We start from the raw sequence: 7734 nt of genomic DNA on the forward strand, positions 1-7734 counted from the left end.
CAGTCAGAGGCTGGAAGAGGCTTGATGCAGATCAGAGATTTGCTCTGGGCGGCAGGAGATCAGAATTCAGTTGTGTCACAGTCGCGCAACAGGATTCACAGTCGATCTGTCGCTGCGAATACTGTTCAGTCGGCTCACAGTCCAAGGTCGCCTCCAAGGCGCGTGGGACGTGAAGGCCGGCGGGACCACTATGATGATTGATTTGATCGTGACGACAGGCGTTGAGTGCCCACTCCTCCCCCGAGAAGTGGGTCTAACGCCCATCGGCAGCAAGATGACAGACGCCAGCTCAGTGTTGGGCGGAGAGCTCCAGTCGACCCCAGAGAGCCGGGCTTTGACGCAAGATCCATCATCGTGCAAGGTTTGGTCGATCGGAACAGAGCTCATAGAGATGGCCATGACAGAGATGTTCCCACAAGCAGCCGAGTCCACGTTTCAGGTCTAGAATGCTTTAGCAGAGCCATCAGAGCCGCAGTGATACCCCCCAACTTCAGGTTGGCGACTGGAGTAAGTAAGTTCACCGGAGAGTCTAAGCCTGAAACTTGGCTTGAAGACTACCGAGTGGCTGTGCAAATTGGTGGCGGTAATGATGAGGTGGCCATGAAGCATTTTCCAATTATGCTAGAGGGTTCGGCCAGGGCGTGGTTGAATCGGTTAGCTCCTAGCAGCATTTACACCTAGGAAGATCGTTCCCGAGTGTTCGTCAGGACGTTCGAGGGAACTTGCAAGCGACCGGCCGGATTGACAGAGCTGCAAGTTTGCGTACAAAAATAGAGTGAAACATTGAGAGATTACATCCAGAGATGGATCATTTTGCATCATACTATAGAGAATGTGTCAGACCATCAAGCGGTCTGCGCCTTCAAGGATGGCGTCAAGAACAAAGAGTTGAGCCTGAAGTTTGGTCGAACTGGAGATATGACCCTGAGTCGGATGATGGAAATAGCCACCAAGTACGCCAATGGCGAAGAAGAGGACTGACTCCGGAGTGGCAAGTACAAGCCGAGTCAGTCGGAGAAAGGAAACTCCAGTCGGAAACAGAAGCGAAAGGCCGAGCCGGCTGCTCCTGGAGAGGCTCTGGCCGTGACTCAGGGCAAATTCAAAGGGAAGCCCAAAGGATCTTGGAACCCCAAGAAGGTAAAGGATAAGGAAGGTAATTACGTGATGGATCTAACGTGTAATATCCACACGAAGAAAGACGAAGAGGGTAACTTCATCTACCCAAAGCATACCACTCGCCAGTGTCGGCTCTTAATCCAGCAGTTTCAAGGAAAACAACCGAAGAACAAAGAGAAGGAGTCGGACAAGGCCGAGGACAAGGAGGACAGTGATGGAGAGTACCCTCATGTCAACTCCACTCTGATGATTTTTGCTGATGTAGAGAGCAAAAGTCGACGGAAAGTGATCAACCGTGAGGTCAATATGGTCGCCCCGGCGACACCAAGCTATCTAAGATGGTCGCAAACTCCCATTACTTTCGACCAGTCTGATCACCCTACTCACATTGCCACCCCTGGGAGGCAAGCGCTGGTGGTCGACCCAGTCGTCGAAGGCACTCGACTGACGAAGGTATTGATGGATGGCGGCAGTGGATTGAATATACTGTATGCAGAGACGCTCAAGGGAATGGGCATTCCGATGTCCAGGCTCAGTTCCAGCACCATGAGTTTTCACGGAGTCATCCCTGGAAAGAAGGCTGAGTCACTCGGCCAAATAGCTCTGGATGTAGTGTTCGGCGTCTCGAAGCATTTCCGCAAAGAGAAGCTGACATTTGAAGTCGTGGATTTCCGAAGCGCCTACCACGCTATTTTGGGAAGACCAGCCTATGCTCGCTTCATGGCTCGACCATGTTATGTGTACCTCAAATTAAAGATGCCTAGCCCCAAAGGCGTGATCACTATCACTGGCAGCCGGAAGAAGGCAGAAGAGTGTTTCCAGAAAGGCTCAAAGATTGCGGATGACCAGATAACAGTGGTAGAGCTGGAGGAATACAAGAAAAATGCAGATCCGGGTGATTTGTTGCGGGCCAAGAAGCGCGCCACAGAGTCAGCATTTCAGTCGTCTGGGGAGACGAAGCCAGTTCATATCCACCCGACTGACCCCAATGCAGCTCCGACCCATATTTCCACAACACTCGACTCTAAATAGGAAGAAGCGCTCATCCAATTCCTCCGTGAGAACTGGGACATCTTCGCATGGAAGCCAGCTGACATGCCGGGTGTTCCCAGGGGACTGGCTGAGCATCGCCTTAGAGTTGACTCAAAAGCGAAACCTGTTAAAGAACATCTTCGACGGTCCGTCGTTCAGAAGAAAAAAGCCATTGGCGAGGAGGTGGCTCGACTCCTTGCAGGAGAGTTTATCCGAGAGATATACCACTCCGAGTGGCTCGCCAATGTCGTCATGGTTCCCAAGAAGAACAACTCACTTCGCATGTGCATTGATTTCAAACATATCAATCGGGCCTGCCCAAAAGATCATTTTCCTCTCCCTTGCATCGACCAAATTGTCGACTCGACCGCAGGGTGCGAGAGATTGTCTTTTTTAGACACTTATTCCGGGTACCATCAGACCTGTCTGTATGGACCTGACGAAATCAAAACAGCTTTCATCACTCCATTCGGGTGCTTCTGCTATATCACCATGCCATACGGCCTCAAGAATGCCGGAGGCACGTTCATGAGAATGATTCAAAAGTGTTTACTCACTCAAATCAGTCGGAATGTGGAAGCGTACATGGATGATATCGTGGTCAAGTCCCGAAAGGGTCCCAACCTATTGACTGACCTAGCTGAAACATTTGCCAATCTCAGAAGGTATGATATTAAGCTCAATCCATCGAAGTGCGCATTCGGAGTACCTGGCGGAAAGTTACTCGGTTTTCTCGTTTCAGAACGAGGAATCGATGCTAACCCAGAAAAAGTTGGCACCATACTCCGAATGAAACGCCCTGTGCGTGTGCACGACGTCCAGAAGCTTACTGGATGCTTGGCCGCGTTAAGTCGATTCATCTCTCACCTCGGTGAAAAGGCATTGCCCCTTTACCGACTGATGAAGAAGGCAGACAAGTTCGAGTGGACTCCAGAAGCTGATGCAGCGTTTGCCGAGTTAAAAACTCTGCTTTCCACCCAGTCGGTGCTTGCTGCTCCAATCAGCAAAGAGCCTCTGTTGCTTTATATTGCAGCCACAGGACAAGTCGTCAGTACAGTACTTACGGTCGAGCGGGAAGAAGAAGGGAAAGCCTTCAAAGTTCAGCGCCCAGTGTATTATCTCTCTGAAGTTTTGACCCCATCGAAGCAAAGATATCCTCATTATCAGAAGCCTGTATATGGGATCTACATGACCATGAAGAAGGTTGCTCATTATTTCTCTGATCATGACATTACAGTCGTCAGCGACGCACCATTGTCAGAGATTCTGCACAACAGAGATGCAACTGGTCGAATGGCTAAATGGGCGATTGAACTCCTTCCCCTTGATGTCAAATTCGAGGCAAAGAAAGCCATTAAGTCCCGGGCTATAGCAGATTTCCTTGCCGAGTGGATTGAGCAATAGCAGCCGACTCAAGTTCACTCGGAGCATTGGACCATGTTTTTTGATGGATCTAAGATGTTAAATGGTTCTGGTGCTGGGGTTGTTTTGGTTTCCCCCCGAGGAGATAAAGTCAGATATGTGCTCCAAATCCACTTTGATTCCTCCAACAATGAAGCAGAATACGAAGCACTCTTGTATGGGTTGCGCATGGCCATTTCACTCGGCGTTCGTCGCCTTATGGTCTATGGCGACTCAGATTTGGTGGTCAATCAGGTGATGAAGGAATGGGACGTTAGAAGCCCAGCCATGACTGGATACTGCAATGCAGTGAGGAAGCTCGAAAAGAAGTTCGAAGGGTTAGAGCTCCACCACATACCCCGACTGAAAAATCAAGCAGCTGATGATTTGGAAAAGATAGGTTCCAAGAGAGAAGCCATCCCCAGTGATGTGTTCTTGGAGCATATCCACACTACATCAGTCATAGAAGATCCTTTTACCGACGAAGCTCCGCAACCTAAGAGTGTTACGGATCCGACTGAGGTTGAAGTCCCAGCAGTGGTCGACCTGATCATGAAAGTTTTAGTGATCACTCCTGATTGGACAGTACCATATATCGCGTATATCTTGAGGAAAGAACTCCCGGAGGACGAAGAAGAGGCTCGACAGATCGTCCACCGATCTAAAGCCTTTACCGTGATAAGGGGACAGCTGTACAGAGAAAGTGCGACTGGAGTTGGTCAGAAATGCATAACACCGGAGGAAGGTCGAATAATCCTTGAGGACATCCACTCGGGGACCTGTGGCCATCATGCGTCCTCTCGGACCATCGTGGCCAAAGCATACCGAGCCGGATTTTATTGGCCAAGAGCGAATGAAATGGCAAAGGAGATAGTCGACAAGTGCGAGGGATGTCAATTTTACTCCAATATGTCACACAAGCCCGCGTCAGCTTTGAAGACTATACCACTCGTCTGGCCCTTTGCAGTATGGGGTTTGGATATGGTCGGTCCTTTGAGAACAGGCAGAAGGTAGCAGTCGACAAGTTCACCAAGTGGATCGAAGCTAAACCATCAAGAACCTCGATGCTGGTACTGCTGTCAGCTTCATCAGAGAATTTATATTCAGATATGGAGTCCCGCACAGCATCATCACTGACAACGGGTCAAACTTCGATTCCGAAGAGTTCAGAGCTTTCTACACGTCTCAAGGCACACGAGTCGACTATGCTTCAGTCGCTCATCCACAGTCGAATGGACAGGCAGAACGAGCCAACGGTTTGATTCTCAAAGGGTTGAAACCCCGTTTGATGCGTGATCTTAAGCATGCGGCTAGTGCATGGGTCGACGAACTTCCCTCGGTGCTTTGGGGGTTAAGGACCACGCCCAACCGGTCGACTGGAAGAACTCCATTCTTCTTGGTCTACGGAGCTGAAGCAGTATTGCCGAGTGACCTTCTCCACAATGCTCCCCGGGTCGAGCTCTACACCGAAGCTGAAGCAGAACAAGCGCGGCAGGATGCAGTCGACCTTTTAGAGGAAGAAAGGGAGATGGCTCTGATCAGATCGACCATTTACCAACAAGACTTGCGTCGCTTCCACGCCAAAAACGTGAAGAGTCGAGCCTTCCAGGAAGGAGACTTAGTTCTCCGAGTGGATCAGCAGAAACCACACAAGCTTGCTCCTTCTTGGGAAGGTCCCTTCATCGTCACCAAGGTTCTCCACAATGCAGCATACCGTCTTTACAATGTCGAGCATCAGATCGACGAGCCCCGAGCTTGGAACGTGGAGCTTCTCCGCCCCTTTCACACTTAAGTATTCACTCGGATGAGTTGTAATAAAAGTACTTCTGTAGTTTATTTATCAAAGACAAGAGCTTTATAATTTTCCCAGTAATCGTTATTTCTTTTGTCCACACAAAACAATCCCCCAGTGGGTGGCTTGGCTGCGAATCCGATTCGCCCAAGTCTGTAAAAAAAATCCTAACCGAGTGGTGAGCCAGTCTCCCACACGAAGGCTTAGCTGCGAAATCCGTTTCGCCTAAGATAAACAAAATCCTACCGAGTGGTAAGCCAGCCTTCCACTCGGAGGCTTAGCTGCAGTCCAAGTACTCGCCTAAGATAAACAAAATCCTACCAAGTGGTAAGCCAACCTTCCACTCGGAGGCTTAGCTGCAGTCCAAGTACTCGCCTAAGATAAACAAAATCCTGTCGAGTGGTAAGCCAGCCTTGCACTCGGAGGCTTAGCTGCAGTCCAAGTACTCGCCTAAGTACAAATACAACATGTGCTTTGCAAGGAGGACGAGGTGCAGGTCGACTGCTACCATCTCCTTCTGAGCTACGCCACAAATACAACATGCGCTCTACAAGGAGGACGAGGTGCAGGTCGACTGCTACCCTCTCCTTCCGAGCTACGCCACAAATACAACATGCGCTTTGCAAGGAGGACGAGGTGCAGGTCGACTGCTACCCTCTCCTTCCGAGCTACGCCACCAATACAAAATCCTACCGAGTGGAGAGCAAACCTCCCACTCGGGGGCTTAGCTGCAGCCCAGTGCTCGCCTAAGTATCTGAAATCCTACCAAGTGGAGAGCAGACCTCCCACTCGGGGGCTTAGCTGCAGCCCAGTGCTCGCCTAAGTATCTGAAATCCTGCCGAGTGGAGAGCAAACCTCCCACTCGGGGGCTTAGCTGCAGCCCAGTGCTCGCCTAAGTATTTGAAATCCTACCGAGTGGAGAGCAGACCTCCCACTCGAGGGCTTAGCTGCAGCCCAGTGCTCGCCTAAGTTTTTGGAAATCCTACCGGGTGGGGAGCAGACCTCCCACTCGGGGGCTTAGCTGCAGCCTAGTGCTCGCCTAAGTGTATTGGAGAGCAAGTCGATTGCAATGAGCGCTTTGCTTTAACCTGCAAAAGACACCTCAAACCGAATGCAAACATATTCAACGTTGAATCCAAGTTCAGATAACACCTAACGGAACCGAAAGTGCTCAGGCGATGGGCCTGTTAAGGTTTATCGGTTACAAAACTCACTCGGCATACCGAGGCAAATTTAAAGTATCGAGCTCAAAAGTTTTTTTACCCCTCCTGTGGAGGGCTGGAAGGTGCAACAAACTCGTCCAGGTCAATTCCATCTGCAATCAGAGTGGCAGCAGCAATGAAGGTCTCCATGAAAGATCGGAAATCGTGCTTCTTGGTATTAGCCACCCTAAGAGCCACCATCTTGTCCTCTCGTGCATCCTTGCAGTGAACGTAGACCAGAGGCAGAGCAACATCCGCACCGCACCTGGCCGAAGACTTCTTCCACTCCTGCACTCGACTTGGGACCTCGTTCAGTCGAGTCATCAGAGACTCGAGGTCGTTTTGGAGCGTCTCTCTTGGCCAGAGTGTTGTGTCGATGCGAGAAGTTGCGACCTTCAGCCTTGCGAGATAGTCGATGACAGCAGCAACACGAGATTCAAGCCGGAGCACATTCATGGTGACTTTATCTTTCATGGGAGAGTTGATGGGGTCCAGGTTTACTTCCAGTCGACCAGTCTCCTCTTCAAAGTTCTGGCAAAATTCTGCAAGCACAACCACCGAGTCAAGACAACAGTCGGAGGCTACAGTTAAAATATTTGTTTGATACAAAAGATTACCTTCAAGCATGAGGAACAACTTCTTGGCGAGTCCACCCAGATAAGCCACCAGATCGTTCTTCTTTCTCATCAACTCACTGGCCTTGTCATTCAGGGTGGTCTTGTCACTTTTCAGTTGACTGACCTCCTGGTTGGCAGCATCAAGAGCAGCTTTCAGATTGGTGTTTTCTTCTTCAAGCTTGGTCACTGAAGCCAGCTTCTCATCTGCAAGCTTGGTCTTCTCTAAAGCAGTTTTTTGCATTTCAGCTAAGTCAAGGTCTTGCTTCTTCAGGGCATCCCTCACTTTGTCTGCAAAGTTACAGTGAGATTAAGATTCGGAAACGAGTGAGAGGCAAAGGCAGTCGTCGAAGGCCTCACCAAACATACCTTTAGCTTCCTCCTTCGCCTTCGTCAAGTTCTCTTGGGCCAGTTTCAGACCAAGCTCGAGCTGAATGTGTTTGTTCTCCAACTCAGTGTAACGAGCCACAAGGTCACAGGATCTCTACGAAGAACCAATCGACAGATGTCAAAGACAATTCACTTCCGAGTGACTAAGGAAAAATCATAGCGTTTCTAAGACTATGGCCGAATACAA

This window comes from Triticum dicoccoides, chromosome 3B, assembly GCF_002162155.2.
Source record: "Triticum dicoccoides isolate Atlit2015 ecotype Zavitan chromosome 3B, WEW_v2.0, whole genome shotgun sequence".
Classification (NCBI taxonomy): Eukaryota; Viridiplantae; Streptophyta; class Magnoliopsida; order Poales; family Poaceae; genus Triticum; species Triticum dicoccoides.